This window comes from Polyodon spathula, chromosome 6, assembly GCF_017654505.1.
Source record: "Polyodon spathula isolate WHYD16114869_AA chromosome 6, ASM1765450v1, whole genome shotgun sequence".
Lineage (NCBI taxonomy): Eukaryota > Metazoa > Chordata > Actinopteri > Acipenseriformes > Polyodontidae > Polyodon > Polyodon spathula.
Window position 1 is genome coordinate 39,007,795 of NC_054539.1, and position 17,037 is coordinate 39,024,831.

Genomic DNA, 17,037 nt, shown 5'->3' on the forward strand with positions numbered 1-17,037 from the left:
TTACCTTCTCTGCTCCATGCTCTTGGTACAACCTGCTTTTCCCATGTCACTTTCATCAATTTCCACAGGATTCATAGAACTCTAGAAGCACTCTTATACAGTCTGTATGGAACTCCATTAGGTCCTAGAGATGATGACGCCCTTGCTTTTTTCACTTAGGTGCACAGTCCTCCATTTGGTATTCAGGTGGATTGATAGGTGGGATGTCTGAAGGAATTGACATAGGCTCTTGCCTTTTTGAATCTGTATGTGTTTCCTTCAAACATCTCTCCAGCTCAAACTTAGATGATTTTAGTGTGCCATTTTTCTCACTGGTGAATATCTTCTTTACTAATTTGAATGGATCTTTATAAAAGTTAGTTCTCGGACGCTCTTTCTTTTTGTAGCGTTTCCGTAGGCGCTCAGCTCTGCACGATGTTGCAAGCTTATCTTTTATGGCCCTTTGTAACAGATTAAGTCCTTCCTTCTGACTTTGTTCTGCTTTTCTCCATTGCTTCCTCAACTGCCTCCTTTCTCTAACTAAGCGTTCAATCTCCTGCTGCAGTCTAGACTTTCCAGGAATAGTTTGCACTTTTTCCTTCCTTTTTTCAACTCCAAACATCTTGCTTCCATATGTGTAAATGATGTCCCCCAAATTTATCCAGCTTCTTTTCACCTGTTCCATTTAATCTTTCCAAAGTAAAACAGAGATCCACATTTACTGTGACCCACGCAGTTTTCTCACAAGCTCTTGGCCATTTAACTCCAGGCTTGCGCCCGTTGAGGTTCTTTTCACTCTTACATTGGTTCATCTGACCGGATTCGCAGGGATCATTAGGTTCATCACTAGTTGTATCTACGCAATTCCTCCTCACGTCTATGACAGGGGTGCTGATATTCTGCGAACTGTGGTTTGCGTCCTGTCGCTGGATTTCATTCAACTGACTTGATTGACTTCGTAAGAAGTACTGATCAATGTGAGGTCCTTGTCCCTTCTCCCTCAAGCATTTCATTCTCCCTTGATGAATCTTCAAACCCCTGACCGTTGTCGCCTTTCTCCAGCTGCAGTCACAAACCTGGAGTTCCATGTCTTTGCTAACTGCAGATCTTGAACTAGCCTTTTGTGACGTACTCTCCATTCTCATATCCATTTCCGTTCCTAAATTGTTAACCGTGTTATCCAACGTTGAGTCATCTTCCGTCCCCACTCTCACAGACTCTAGAGGTATTTTTCTCTTTAATTTTTTAGAAGCCTTGGGTGGGTCTCCTCCAATTCATGAATGAAACTTCGCTCACCGTATTAGGGTGATGACTCCTGGTACCGTGACTCCGTCCCTTTCCTGAATGGCCGGCTTCCGACTGCCCCCGGAATGAACTGCCCAACCATTCAGTACAGGGCAAGTAATTCCTGTTGTACAGTGCTCTCACAGGTCGAGAGGGAGATTGTTGATTCAGATTCATTCGCTCTTATTATTTCGGGGAAATAATAATATCTACCTTGACTCAAATTAAACATTTAAACAGTCTTCAAAGACACACGTTGGATATATTAAAATAGTGAATCTGTAATATTTGTGGTTCAGTGACCATCAGCATCATAATTTAATCTTGCAGATTGTTGCAGCAAACTTTTCCAGTATTGATGTCTCTTGCAATGGGTTCATGTTTCACTATTGGTTTAGTGTGTTTTTTTAGCCTTAATGCACATTTCGTGAATCGACTTTGCTCCCTTTTTTTTTGGATTGTCCTGTCTCGGTCCGTAGGTGACCCCTATTTTAATTTATGCATGGAAATCCAACAGAAAAGGCTTTACGACTGTCAGATTTTCAAAGTGTGATGAATCGCTCATGATTTCAAGAAAAGGTGTAAACAAGGAATTGTCGAAAAAGATTTCTTAAAAAGTTCTAAACACCGACATTTTGATGAATATAGCCCAACATCCCAAATTCTGGGCAGCTTTGGTTTTTAGATAACTTCCCAAATTCTGGGCTGCTATAGTTTTCAGATAGTGTCCCAAGTTCCGGCCGCTCTGATAGCATCCCAATTTCTGGACCGCTATGGTTTTTAGGTAATGTCACAAATTCTAGGCCGCTTTGGTTTTTAGATCATTTTCTAATTCAGCCCAGTTTTTGGAACTCACCTGACAGCTCAGTTTCTAAGTCATGCAGCACAGTTTACCATAAACTGGATCGTGAATTAATTTAAGATTAACCCTTAGTACATGAATCAAAGTTAAATTATTTTTACTAGCCCCAGAAAACATGAAAAAAAAAACTGAAATAAAATGTAAATGTTAAAAAATGTTATTTTTTATTACAATGAAGAAACTACATTGCACTGAATAGATACATGCAAATTAATTAAAGCAGTCCTTTTCCTTTATTAAAACACATTTGAGAAGGAACATGGTATTCCAAAAAAAGGACGTCTCATTTGCTTATGTAATGTCCATCAATATATTGTAACATTTCGGGTTCTTTTTGGGACAGAAATGAGACTGCAACCATGAGTAGATGAAGGCTGTTTATTTTGACAATAATTAAATAATCACAAAATAAAATCATAAAGTGAGAAAAGGGGACTGGGAGTCGAAAGTGAAAATAAATAACTGTAGTAGCTTTTCTTTTACCCTACCCTTCCCAGTCTTTTCCCTGCACCCCCTTATATGCCCTCGCCTCCTGCCCCCTCTTTTGCACAAAACCTGCACTCCCCCCACACACCAACACACAACCCCTGCACGCACACTCCACCATGCAACCCCTGCACGTATACACCCACCATGCAACCCATGCATGCACACATCACCATGCAACCCCTGTACGCACACAACACCATGCAACACCTGCACGCATACACCCACCATAAAACCACTACACGCACACACCATCATGCAACCCCTTCACACTCACACTACCATGCAACCCCTGTACGCACACACCAACATGCAACCTCTGCACGTATACACCCACCATAAAACCACTGCAAGCACACACCATCATGCAACCACTGCACACACACACCCACTAGGCAACCCCTGCATGCACATACCACCATGCAACCTGGGCACGTATACACCCACCATGCAACCCCTGCACACTCGCATCACTATGCAACCCCTGTACGCACACACCACCATGAAACCCCTGCATTCATACACCCACCATAAAACAACTGCACGCACACACCACCATGTAACCCCTGCACGCACATACCACCATGCAACCCCTGCACACATACAGCCACCATGCAACCCCTGCACACTCACACCACCATACAACCCCTTGCATGCATACACCCACCATAAAACCACTGCATGCACACACGACCATGCAACCCCTGCACAAACACACACCCACCATGCAACCCCTGCTCAGACACACCACCATGTAACCCCTGCACGTATACACCCACCATGCAACCCCTGCACACACACACCACCATGCAACCCTGTACGCAAACACCACCATGCAACCCCTGCATGCAAACACCACCATGCAACCCCTGCATGCACACACCACCATGCAGCCCCTGCACGCACACACCACCATGCAACCCCTGCACACACACACACCTAGCTATACATTCCTTGAACAAAACTGACTGCTTTACACTCACTGTAAAGAAGATGTAGTCACTACACGACACACCGCTTTTTCATAAAATACATACATTCTGCCTGGATAAGTACATAACAAATGCAGAATTATCAAGAAACAATTAGATTCTTTAGGTATTTTAATTAAAAAAGGCGCAATATAAATCTGGTGATATGGAGCAATGGCTCTGCTAGCAGGGGTCTCCAATCCTTGTCGTGGAGGGCCGGTGTCCCTCCTGGTTTTTGTTCCAATTGTACCCTAAATTAATTAAGTAACAAACGTGTGTGCTAGGCTGATAATTGCTACAGAGCACCTGTTGTTGTGCAGATAATGAATCGAGAAGCACCTGTCCTTAGTGGCACAAATCACAGTATTGCTGTATGCTAAAGCCATCACCTTTAGCGCATATTTCTGGAACAGAAGCACCTAGAACCACCATTAAAATGATTCTAGACTCAGGGGACCAGTTTGAATGTAACATGCCCAGCAATTTTAGCAATTCTTTGAAAAAAATAAATAAATAAATCAGGGTGTTCAGCCCCATTCATGTCAATGGCAGTGTTAAAAAACACATTTTCAGTCATATCTCTCGACCCAGAGCACATAGAACCACCATTGAAAGTGATATAGGGAGAGCTGGTCTCCAGGGAGTCCCCCAACCCATCTGGTCATCTGGTGGTTCACCCAAAAACTCAAGTCGTAATGAAAAAATTAACTTTGCTGAGCCATCCTGGCACTTAGGTGTCAGTGACCCCGGGGCCTAGAACCCGGGTTGAACCTCCTAGGGTCATGTCTGGGGTCCCTCTTTCACAGGGAGCCATTTGTTTTCAAATGCTATATTTTCAAAAAAAATTCATATTTTCAGCATGATGGCATGTCATCTATTACCAATAGCTTTTGAGCTCCAGGTTGGCAAAAAAAGTCTAAATTGGGGTCCTTTCCAGCTGGGGACACGACTCTTGGAGGGATCAACAGGGCACCGAGGTGGACCCACGTATTGATTTTAAAGTCTTGGGGACCCCCGGAACCTGAGATATAACACCCTGAAAAATGTCTATGGGAAATCCCATTATAAAACACCTTTGGGGCAATGCCCGCCATCTGGCGGCGGGGTGGTGTATGAACCTGTGGCCGGTGATTTTCTTTAGTTGAGAGTCATGTGCACATGAAGAGAGTGCTCCCTAGTTCCTTGCCCCAGGGGTCATGGAGATATGAGGTATGATGAGACCACCCCCTCCCTATGGCAAATCCCATTATACCATCGGGGTAAGGCTCGGCAAATGGCGGTCATGTGTCAACGAACTCAAAGGTACCCAATTTCTTTAGCTAAGACTGTTGTGCATCTAAAGAGAGAACTACCGAGTTTGTTGGCCCAGGATTTGTGGACTTATGGGGTAGCTATGCTGCGCCCCCCATGCTCCTGCGTGGGGGTGGGGGTGGGGGTGGGGGGCTAGGGTTAAAGGATACCGTTTTTAAATGTATTTTTCCTTAATTATAAATAACACCTGAAAAGTATACATTTTGTAATGTATACTTTTGCAATCAATTATTTTATTTGTATTTGTAATTAATTTAGAGCAATTTGTAGATTTTATTTTTCACTTTGACATTATGGACTTTTTTTTGTGTTGATCAGTGAAAAAAACTCCTAATTAAATCCATTTCGATTCCATGTTGTAACACAATAAAATGTGGAAAAGTTCAAGGGGGGGGGGGGGGGGTGAATACTTTTGAAAGCCACTGTAATATTTCTGTAGTTGAAAATAGTTTTCTGATACAAAGTCGATCTCTTCAATGTTATAATGTACTCGTTTATCCGTCACAGCCTGCATTTTTTTTTCGCATTCCAAATCAGTCTGTCTTAAGATCTTGTTTGCTATGTGACTTCCGGAAAATCACATGAGCAAAAACATAGCCATGTACAGTGGTCAGTTTTCCAGACTGATAGCAAAAAGTGTAGCCCATTACCAGCATAAAATATTTAGCGTGGGGTGGAAAAAGATAGGGTCGGTTGGGTAACCCGAACCACACAGTTATTTATTTGGCTTTATAATTTGTCACCCAATCGGTGCCCCCTTTAGGTCGGACGCTGACTTAAGGGGCGTCGATTGGCTGATTAATAATAAAGCACCTTCATTTCGTAATTTTTGTTTTGAATTGTTATTGCACACATTTGTTTTAATTATTATTCATCAGGCAATCAATCAACGAACCCCTCGGGTCGGTGTCCTGTGCGGCCACACTGCTAATAATTTTAAAACATCAATTTGAGTTGTATTTTTAATTTACATTTCAAATTTAAAAATAAAAACAAAAATACATTTGAAAATTGAAATTTAGAGAAAATGTGATGTGACACATTGTTGAGAGCTATGCTGATGTTTTATTTATAAATAAGATGTAATCAGACAAATATGAAAACTTTTGGAAATATTGAACACATGTGGAAATATTGTAACACCCTTTCGATCATGTCTTTCACCAGAACATATAAACATGTTAGTGTTTTTACACAAAAACCTGAAATGAGTGTCATTTAAGTTTGTTCACCTCACGCCAATGAAAATATTTCATTTTTATGTTTATATTCAATTGTTTTTTTTCCCCATATATTGGACTATGTTGGCACCAGAACAGAACAATTTAATTGAGCAAAGAAAATACAAGAAAAACACTGACAAAGCCTGGACAAATATTTTTTTTAGTTCAGAAAAAAAAAATGGGGATGATGACTGAATTATTTCTGTAAGGCTTATTTTACTTGGAAATGCTCCAAATTATTATTTTTTTTTTTTTCATAGAGTTCTGCATTTCAAATATTGAGCATTGTATATCTATTGTATTATAAGTAACCACCATATTTTGTTTAGTTAAAGTTTAGGCTAAACTGATTTCATACCTATTATAGCTTAATAAATAGTAAACCTTATAAATTCGTAAGGGTTTTTTTGTAGTTCTTTGCAAATTATCGTGATAATAACACACACAATAATCATATGAGAAAATGTTTATATTGTGACACCCCTACAAACAAATTAACTTCAAAACAACACACTATAAACCCATTCCCACATATCAAATCACGCCAACACTAATTTACCAGTGTGCAGGGCAGTCGCCCTGCCGCAAGTTGTTTTCAATGGCTGTTCAGATGTTGGTTAACACCCTCAGTGGATACTTTTTCTCTTAACGTTATTTTTTTTTTATTCTCACTGGTTGTTTGTTTATGTAATATTCGAATGCTGTTTGAAAATGTTACCTAACAGAAATCAACACAGACTAAAGGTGGTGTTGTGGAATGTAAAGGGATTTAATCACCCTATTAAACATCATAAAATATTGTCCTGCTTAAAAAGATTAAAATGTGATGTAGCATTATACAGGAAACTCACTTGTTAGAAGCGGAGATGCAGAAACTAAAAAGGAGTTGGGTAGGCCACGTTTTCTACTCCATATATAACTCAAAATCCAGGGGAGTTGCTATATTAATTAATACAAAACTAAACTTTACATGCATTTACAAATTGCAAGATACAGAGCGACATATTATAGCAATTAAACATTTGGTTGCCTAAATTTAATTTATCAAGTATATATGCCTCTAATTATAACCAGCAAGAATTCTATAAATCTCTAATGCAAAAACTAAATACATGGAGATCTCCCATGGATAGTTGAAGGGGACTTTAATGCTACCATGGATGACATTGTTGACCGTACATTGAAAGATAAAGGTGGATTTAAGGGAGTATTATCAGCTTTAAGCAATGTAATTGCTGAATGTGGATTAGTGGATATATGGAGATTTATTAAAGCCCACAGAAAAAGACTTATTTTTTCTCAGCTGCACATAAAACTTTTTCCAGAATTGATTATATATTTATATCAAAATGTATTGTTGCAAATAAGCTAGATACGTCTATTGATACTATTCAAGTTTCTGATCACGGCCCTGTCACACACTTATTTGATTTTGATAATATATCTATTAAAAAAGAAAGAACATGGAGGTTTAATAATTCATTAATTAGAGACACAAAATTTAAAGACTGCATTCAGTCAGCGATTAAAGAATATTTTGATATTAACAGTAATGGTGAAACCAATCCAGATGTTGTATGGGACTCATTTAAAGCTTTTATCAGAGAGAGAATAATTTCTTATGCTTCAGCAAAAAAAAAAAACTAAATACCAAAATTAAAATCCTTGAAAAAAGTATCAAAGAAACTGAGGCTAAATTTATTATAGATCCAACACCTGCAAATTACACTTTAATTGTTCGACTTAAATTTCAACTAAACAACATACTCACAGAAAAAACAGTGTTCCACTTGAATAGAATAAAAAGGCTATATTATGAACAAGGTGACAAATCTGGCAAAGTTCTGGCAAATTCACTCAAAAAGCTTAGTGAGTAGCAGCTATTAAAAACCGAGATGACCAAGTAATTACAAATCCTGAAGAAAGTAATAAAGAATTTAAACTATTTTATAAGAAATTCTATTCTGCACATAACATTAATCATAAAATGTGTATCGATTCATTTCTGAATAAAGCTAAACTTAAAGAATTAAAGGAAGACCAAGCGAATTGTCTTGAAAACATAATTTCTTTGCAAGAAGTGTTGAGGGCAATTGACAAAGTCCCATGCAATAAAACTCCTAGAGCAGATGGGATATCAGTAGAATTTTATAAACTCAACAAGGAATTGTTGGCTAACAGACTAGTTAATGTTTTTCAATATGCATTTGCTAACCAGCATTTACCACAATCTATGAATCTGATCTCATATTACATTAATTCATAAGGAAGAAAAGGACCCCCTATGCTGCTCTAATTATTGTCCAATAGCACTAATCCAAACCAAATGTAAAATATTAGCTTTCATTCTAGCTGAACATTTGCCCAGTCTAATGGAAGAAATTATTCACCTGGACCAAAAGGTCATGAAAAAAAGATTTTCGTCAGATAATGTTTTACAACTTCTAACTGTTTTAGAAATGTAATTCTCGTCCAACTGAAGGGGGGGGGGGGCGGGCGCACATCTGTTGTCATAGCATATCTCCGGGGTGGTTTACAAGTCTCAAAAGGTAACCCAAGACCAACCCACCCCTCCAAACAAAAACTCCCTTCCAGTCCTAATTAGAGTTGCAGCATTCCCAGAGATCCAGATTCCCAAGTCAGCTACTCAGTTCCCAGAAAAAATATATTGTTCAGCAGCCCTGAACAGAAAGCATTCAGAATGCTGCTGCTGCTTCTTCTAGCAGGGACTCCTTCAGACAGTCCTTCCATCTGCTGGCCCGGCCTGGCCCTCACAGAAAGGTGTCCATCTCGCCCGTCAGTAAGTTTACAAAGCCATTCTTGTGCTCAGCACGTCCTGTGGAGAGACAGACAAGCAGAGGCAGTCAGTTCCTCTCCTTTCAGAGGCTTCCCACTCCCTGGGCTGCACCTGCCCTGCTGACAAACACACAGGCTCACAAGATGTTTCAAGAGTGTGTGCTTTAACTAAAATCAGCAACAAACTATTTTCATCACTTTATGAAGTGCGTTCGTTTACAGGGTCATTTCAGCTCAAGTGGGCCGACAGGGCTTACTCAAATTCATTATTGTTTTGTTGGATGTCCTTTGAAACCTGCTTTCTTGGTCAACCCCCACATGGACCAAAAATATCATGATTGATTGAATATAAATTTTTTGACCCAACTCACCCCCTCTGTTGTTTCCGAAGCGCCTCCTGAAAAAACAAAAAAACACTTTGATTTCTTGAGTCTGGGTTTTAAAAAAGCAGTGAAAAGAAATCACTTCCAGATTTGCTAAGGTTTTTCGAAAAAGGTAATGGAATTGACAATGTAGAATTATGAAATTATGATTATACTGTAACCCAAAACCCAATGATGACTATTAAATTTTTTTTATAAAACGGGGTTTTGGGGGGACAAAGTATCAACCCTCCCAATAATATATAATAATAATAATAATAATAATAATAATAATAATAATTACTACAGATAATAGTGTCACCTCTTTTCAATTCAAATCAGCAAATCAACTTTGTTAAACTCTCTAGGTTAGGTGTTTTTTTTTTTTTTTTTTAAAAAACAGGAGGATGACATACATCGTAGTGTGGCTAAAGTATTTGGACCGTATTAGACAGGCTTGAGGGCTTTGAACAGACAAGCCATGCAAATAAGTATTCATAACATGCTGTCACGACATTAACACAAGCCAAATGTACAGGAACTGAAAACACAGCTTTTCCAGTGCATGTAGGCGATTTGTACCCATTAACACTTACCGAGATCTATTCAAAAACATCATCGTGGAGATTCTGACGGATTACACAGAGATACTGAGAAGGAGATATAGCTGCTACATAGAGTCTCAGTCAAATAAAGAGTGACCCTGTGCTGTGCATATGAAGCAATACACCAAGATGCTGTGAGGTCATGCAATGACCCCCACTGACCTCTGCAGCAGGAAGAGGCCCAGAATGACCAGCAGGAAGAAGCAGTCCACGGTGATCCAGATCGCTCGGTAGGTGTAACAAGCAAGGTTAAAATTATGCAATGTAAAATGATAATCTATTTTAATGCTTAGCTTTTGTTAAACATTTTCAAGAAACGCTAACAAATTTTTTCAAGCGATAACATTTTTTCTGATCAAATTCAGCCAAAGTTGCTTTCCTGAGAATAGTATTGGCAGAAAGTAAAAACAATTTCAAGTCAGGGAAAAATGATGTAATGTCAACCCCCCTCTTACCTTTTGTCTTACCTAAAAAATCCTTTATCTAGGAGTTGAGACCCTCCGCTGCTGGCTTGGGAAGCCAGTACTGAGCCCCAAATAGACTCCTCCCTGCTCCCCTAAGCCATTTTAGAAATCCTTTTTTCCATTTTTCGTTTTTTAATTTTCCCCGTTAACATACCATCTTGTTCGGTCACAGCCATATTCTCCAAAGATGTCCCCGGCACGGTATTCTGCACTGCGGGCTCCTGTACTTCAGCTTGTCTCAGTCGTCGGGGTGGGGGTACAGGTCGTCCTCTCACCGGTTTTTCCTCCTATGCTCCCCGAGCCTCTCCGACCGCCTCCCCATCACCAGCGTCAGTACCAGCAGAAGAGTCTGGTTGTAGTTTGGGACAAGTATGTTTAAGATGCCCCTGTGCTCCACAATTAAAACATTTCATGGTGTCTGTAGTGGCAAACACAACATAATCTCTGCCTTCAAAATTAAATTTCCATGCAACATCTAGCACAGAATCGGGGTTGTGCAGCAACACAAACACTTGCCGCCTGAAAGACATTACATGTTTGATTTCCTCTGCTTTACAGCCCAGAGGAATCATTTTAATAGGCACATTGTCTTTCCATAGCGATACAATTCTCTTTCCAACAGTACACTATCTATAAAAGGAGGAACATTAGAAATAACGACTTTAGTGAGTGGGGTCAACAAAGACATCGCTGTAATCAGGGAATTATGAACTGAAAACCCATCCTCTACTATGCTATTTACCAATCGCTCCTGACTCAGGAAAACAACAAGGACCTTATTCATCCTCGAAGCAGATTTAACATTACACTATGTAACACAATTTAAAAAAAGATTTAGAAGCGAGTAGTTTTTAGAGATTTACAATTAAGGATACGCAGGCAATTTTTGCCCATTCTTTGCAAAAATGCTCAAGCTCTGTCAAGTTGGATGGGGACATTTGGTGAGCAGCAATTTTCAACTCTTTTCACATACTGTCATTTGGATTGAGGTCCAGGCTTTGACTGAGCCACTGCAGCACATTGACCTTTTTGTTTTTAAGCCACTGCAGTGTGGCTTTGGTTGTATGTTTGGGTTCATTGTCCTGCTGGAAAATGAATCTTCTCCAAAGTCCCAGGTCCAAAAGGCAGTGCTGCCACCACCCTGCTTCCCGGTAGGGATGGTGTTCTCAGGATGATGTTTGGTGTTAGGCTTGCGCCAAACATAGGCCTTAGCGTTGAGGCCAAAAAGCTCTATTTTGGTCACATCAGACAATAGAATCTTCTTCCACTTGGTCTCAAAGTCTCTCACTTGCCACGTTCACAAACACACTCATTTCGTTACCAGGAAACAGTTACGTCCCAAAAATATCTATGTTTTAATAAATAAACAAAAAGAACTACCCCTCTACCAGCAATGGTATTGGGGGGAACACGGCTGGTTTGCAGTCCCAAAATAATAAACACAACACTCCACAATAATCCCATGCACGAAAGTGTCCTCTTAATCCGCCAGGTGGTGCTGGTGTCGTGTGGTGAGGTAGTACTTAGTGCTGCAGGCTGCTCCTTGGGCTGAAACCGCTGGGGCTCCGTATTCCTACTCTGCAACACAAAAACAAACAACACGTAACAAAAGAAAACACATGATAGAGAGAAAACCACAAACCATGTATCACAACAACACAATTCCTCCTCAGGTAAGTTTACATTACGTAGCGCAAGGCAGCGACCGACGTAGTTGTTACACTGTACCCGTTGCAATGGAGTCGTTCCGGCACTTGCAACTACCTCCTAGTATGGTTACCTTCCTGTTTCCACCTACCATCAAGGCGGTCCATCTAGCAGGCAGCATACCACCGTCCTTACACGGCGCCCTTTCTCGTTGGGAGGGAGATTTACAACATCAACTCTTTCTCTCTTTATCACAGTCCCACATGCCTTCTGGTAAACTCTACCCGAGATTTGATGTGAGCTTTTTTTTTTCAACAATGGCTATCACTTTTGCCACTATCCCATAAAGGCCAGTTTTGTGAAGCACCCAGGCTTTGTTGCCGTATGAACAGTGTCTCCCAGCTCAGTCGTGGAAGACTGTAACTCCTTTAGAGTTGCCATAGGCCTCTTGGTAACTAGTGCCCTTCTCGCCCAGATACTCACTTTTTGAGGACAGCCTGTTCTAGTCAGATTCACAGTTGTGCCATATTCTTTCCATTTCTTAATAATGGATTTTACTGTGCTCCGGGGGATGTTCAATGCCTTGGAAATGTTTTTATATCCTACCCCTGATTGGTGCTTTTGAAGAACCTTATTCCTTTTTTGCTTTGAATGTTCCTTCGTCTTCATGATGTAGTTTTTGTTAGGAAATTTTTTTTTTTTTTTACTAACCAACTGTGGGACCTCCCAGAGACAGGTATATTTAACCTGAAATCATGTGAAACACCTTAAATGCACACAGGTGGACTCCATTCAACGAATTATGTGACTTCTAAAGACAACTGGTTGCACCAGAGCTTATTTAGTTGTGTCATAGCAAAGGGGGTGAATATTTATGCAATCAATTATTTTCTGTTTTTATATTTGTAATTCATTTAGAAAAATTTGTAGATTTCATTTTTCATTTTGACATTATGGACTATTTTTTGTGTTGATCAATGGCAAAAACTCCTAATTCAATCCATGGTAAAACTAAGGTACGACATTGTATTAGTTTACACCTTTTTCAAGTTCCCCTTTATGAAAACTCTCGGTGTTATACTACAATTTCATACTGCAAAAAAGAACTGTAAGAACTGTTTAAGGAAGCAAAACTGTGTTGCCTTTTTGTAATATAGACTTCTTTCAGTAATTGTGTAGACTGTATTCAATTGTATTTTATCGGGAACTCAAAAGTAATCTAATAATATAAATAGTGGATTACATTATGCAAGCACCATTTCAGACTCAAATTATTATTATTTTGTTAAATCAGCACAAACAATGTGACACGGCAACATCGTTCATCTTTCAGGTTTTCTATTAGACGCCAATTTGTACTTTCAAGCCATCGAAAAGTCTCTCTTGAAAAGTGCATCCTCAGAAATACAGAAAGACGTCTTGTTAAGAGATGAGCGAATCTTGGTCTTGATGAGAATGAGATTAATCTAATAAATCGAAAAATTATTGTTATTATTTTTTTTTTTTTTGTTAAAAGAGCTTGATGCCTGCACCTCTAAGCTCAGAGTATATTGATAGGTAAGTTGACACCTGTGTTAATTTAAATACAAATTCACAGCAAGGGTACACATATGTATATTAAACATAATAACCCAAACACTTTTGTTATCTCTTTGTATCTAGCCCACATTTTCATTTTGCTCTTAATTGACAGCCAGCCAGTTAACAAAATCCTTCAGCCACCTTTTACTAAATGCACATGCTTTCTTTCCCTGACCACCTCCATGGTCTATCATATTACTTGAAAACCATGACATTTTGTCAGGTCAGTTTGAGTTAATGAAAATATCCTTTTTGATAGGATTTCATTACTATTTTTCACAAATAAACTGAGGTCCACAAAAGCTCTTTCATGTGAAAGGATTAAGTTCACTTTTTTACGTTTTGGCCTGTATGTGGACCGGTGGACTAGTTATTTGAATCCCTGACTATATGCCAAAAGGAAATTCTCTTAACGCTACTTCTGGAAATAATATGTACAGTCTGTTCTGATGCCGTCACATTTAACCAAAATGCTATAAATCCTATCAACTGTGTGCCAACAATCCCATTTAATTTACACATCACAGCCTATCAGAAGTGGTAACATCCTCTTTTTCAAAGTGTTTCCCATGACCTTGTCCTCGTATACTGGTGTGCTTTTTATATGTACATTGAGTGAAGTTGGTGACGCAGTGAGTGCAGTAAGTTGAATTAGAAATGGATTCATTAATTTGCTACACAAGGCAAAGGTAATGGTTGTGGGGAGCAAGAGATATGCTTTCCACAACCTTTCAATTAAAATATAATGTGTTATTTTGCTGTACTAATATAACAAACTGTGGGTTATTACTTGATATGAATTATCATGTTGTGCATAAATGTATGAATTGACATTCTGTAGTGGTGTACTTTTTTCCTTCAAATAGCATATATCTATAATCGTTTGCATGATGTATTTTAATATCAAATATATACACTATTGCAGTTTTGTTACAGGATACATCTGTGACAGAGATTGAATGACGCTTGGTGTTAGATCTCCTTCCCGACCTGTGAGGGCACTAGAAAGATGGAACAGAGTAACCTTAAGCAAATGGCAAGACAATTTATTCCGTAGGGTAGGTGGAAGTCGGCCATTTAGGAAAGGGGCGGAGCTACGGCACCTAAGCTCACTGACCCGGACGGTAAACGTCGTAGCATCTGAGGACTGGAGGAGCGGATGCACTCGTTAACCTAGGGGTCATGGGCGAGGGTATAAATAGGGGGGCGTGGCTTTGTGATCTGTTCCTTTGCATATGGTTAAGCCAAATAACCAAGAAGGAGCCCGTCTTGTTTATATTAAAAACCATGAGTGTTCTGCTTGTCTGTGTATTAACATTGTTTGTCTTGTGTGTCGTTTCTCACCAAGAATACTGAGCACGATCCAAAACTGCAGCTGCAGGTCAGTGTAAAAACTTGGATATCACCACTCTCCGTTTCCACTACAGGAACTGTCTTTTGCACCAAGAGCACTAAAATCATGCACTGTCGGAATTGTGTCTGTGTTTTGTGTTTTCTGTAGGCGAAAGAACTGGATTTTGGGTTACGGGTCAAACCCGTGGGATTATAATTCAGAAGTGATACACGCCGCTGTACCACTTCCAACATTATTATTATTTGCAGGTTTGCTATAAGGCTCTAGACATTGAATTAATTTAATAAACACCCTTGCACCTGTACATCATTGTCTGTGTCATTTATCCACTCTGCTCTGCACTCACCTGCACGTATTCACCACTTTGCCACAATACATTAGTTTATCTCTAATGTAATCGCAGTTTTAAACATAGACTGCTCCTGTTTTCATTTATGTCACAAATTTTGGGCCGCTTTGCTTTTGGATAATGTCCCAAATTCTGGGCAGATTTGGTTTGAAGATAACGGGCTCTATTCATCAAAGTGTCGGTTTCAAAAATCATTATTATGAACAGATTAAGAACGGTTTAAGAACTGTTTGTGATTCATAAAATCTGGATTTCGTCTCTTCCGACAGTGTAATTCTGGTTCCAGGGATCAGCTTATTTTGCCTCCCCAGCGCATCAGCACACACAATGGCTGCAATGCTGGTTCTGGGGAACAACCACAGTGCGGCCTCTACAGCGAATCAGCATGACAACCGTCTGGATTGAGCTAAGTTGGGTACATCTCTGGGGTCTTCAAGTGGGCACCTTCCATCCTCGTGTTTCGTCGACTAGCCCACGATACCTCAAGAGGGCTCAACAGTGATTCTGGCATTCCAGCATCACCCCTCTCCATCCCCCACTCAGCTCAGCCCAGCTTACTTACCCATACATCAGCGTTGCTTTCTTCCCAGCCAGAATCTTTCTGTCTCAACCACTGCCAGTTGCTGCTCCTTTCTGCTGCTTCAGATAAGTTCTTCACTGTGCGATGCAACTCTTGGCCACTGAACCCGACATCTCTGAGAAACCGGGTTGTAGAGTGTGCCACAAATCCTCGACAACCTACCTCTATTTGGTAAACTCGGACTCTCCATCCTCTCTGTTCCGCTTCAGCAGCTAGTTGAGCATACCGAAGTTTCTTCCTCTCATACGCTTCATCCACAGCATCCTCCCATGGCACTGTTAACTCTACCATATCAACAAGGCGTGCTGATCCATACCACAAGACAGTGTCTGGTCTAAGGTTAGTGGTGGCAATCTCAGGTGGAAAAATAAGCCGTTGACCAACATCTACCAGCATTTTACAGTCTCTAGCAGCTTCCAGTTGTCCTGGGCAAGGCTTGGTTTTAACACCTTTTCTTGGTGGTTGTTCTCCTGGATGGAGGAATATTGTCTTTTGTGTGTAATGCTATGATGGAACTGGTGGCCACTTATTAGTCAAGTTACGCTTGTCTTTTGTGTTGTATGTTGTGTGTTAATGTTGGTGTATAGTCATTGGTACACGAGATATAAACGGGTCTGTGTAACACAAGTGTTTAAAATGAATATTTGTATTTAGGCACGAGGATTGCACAGCACTTCATGTGCAAGTAAAAAGTAATATGTGAGCAAAGGGAATTGCACTTTATTAATTCACGTGCAGTAACGCGACTCCAATTGAATGATTGATTAGCAATCGAGTCTCGGTACAGTTGCAAAAAAGCAGCATGTTTTCACTCACTCAGGGTTGTGTATTTGGTGAGTGGAGAACGGGATTGGAGACAGAGGTAATTGTAATAATAATAATAGTTAAAATAGAAGCTCACCATGTTTTGTCTGTATAGTCCATTTTGTTTGTCTTTTTGTTTTGGCGAAAGTGCCGTGTCCTGTGTCTTGTTTGTCTTACAACCTTTTATTTTCTGTCTGTCTGTGCACTATTAAATGCTGAGCGAGATCATTACAGCTGTCTTTGTGACACGTGGTGTCATCATGGGATTACCAGCAAGAGTATGGTTCTCTCCCTTGGCGTCACAAAAAAATTTGAAAAAAAAAAAATGGAAGGCTGGAGAGATGGCTGCACGGAGCTGGAGGAGCTCCTCAGTGGTCTG

The 17,037-nt window shown here is 40.0% G+C and overlaps 1 long non-coding RNA gene across 1 annotated transcript; it reads right to left on the reverse strand.

Moving 5' to 3' along the window:
- Positions 1–8,666: 8,666 nt before the first annotated feature.
- LOC121316552 lies at positions 8,667–10,117 on the reverse strand. The gene is made up of 3 exons (XR_005950413.1): positions 10,042–10,117; positions 9,284–9,309; positions 8,667–8,952 (listed from the first exon to the last, which is right to left on the reverse strand). It is a non-coding gene; the product is annotated as an uncharacterized LOC121316552 (long non-coding RNA).
- Between the last annotated feature and the right edge of the window lie 6,920 nt (positions 10,118–17,037).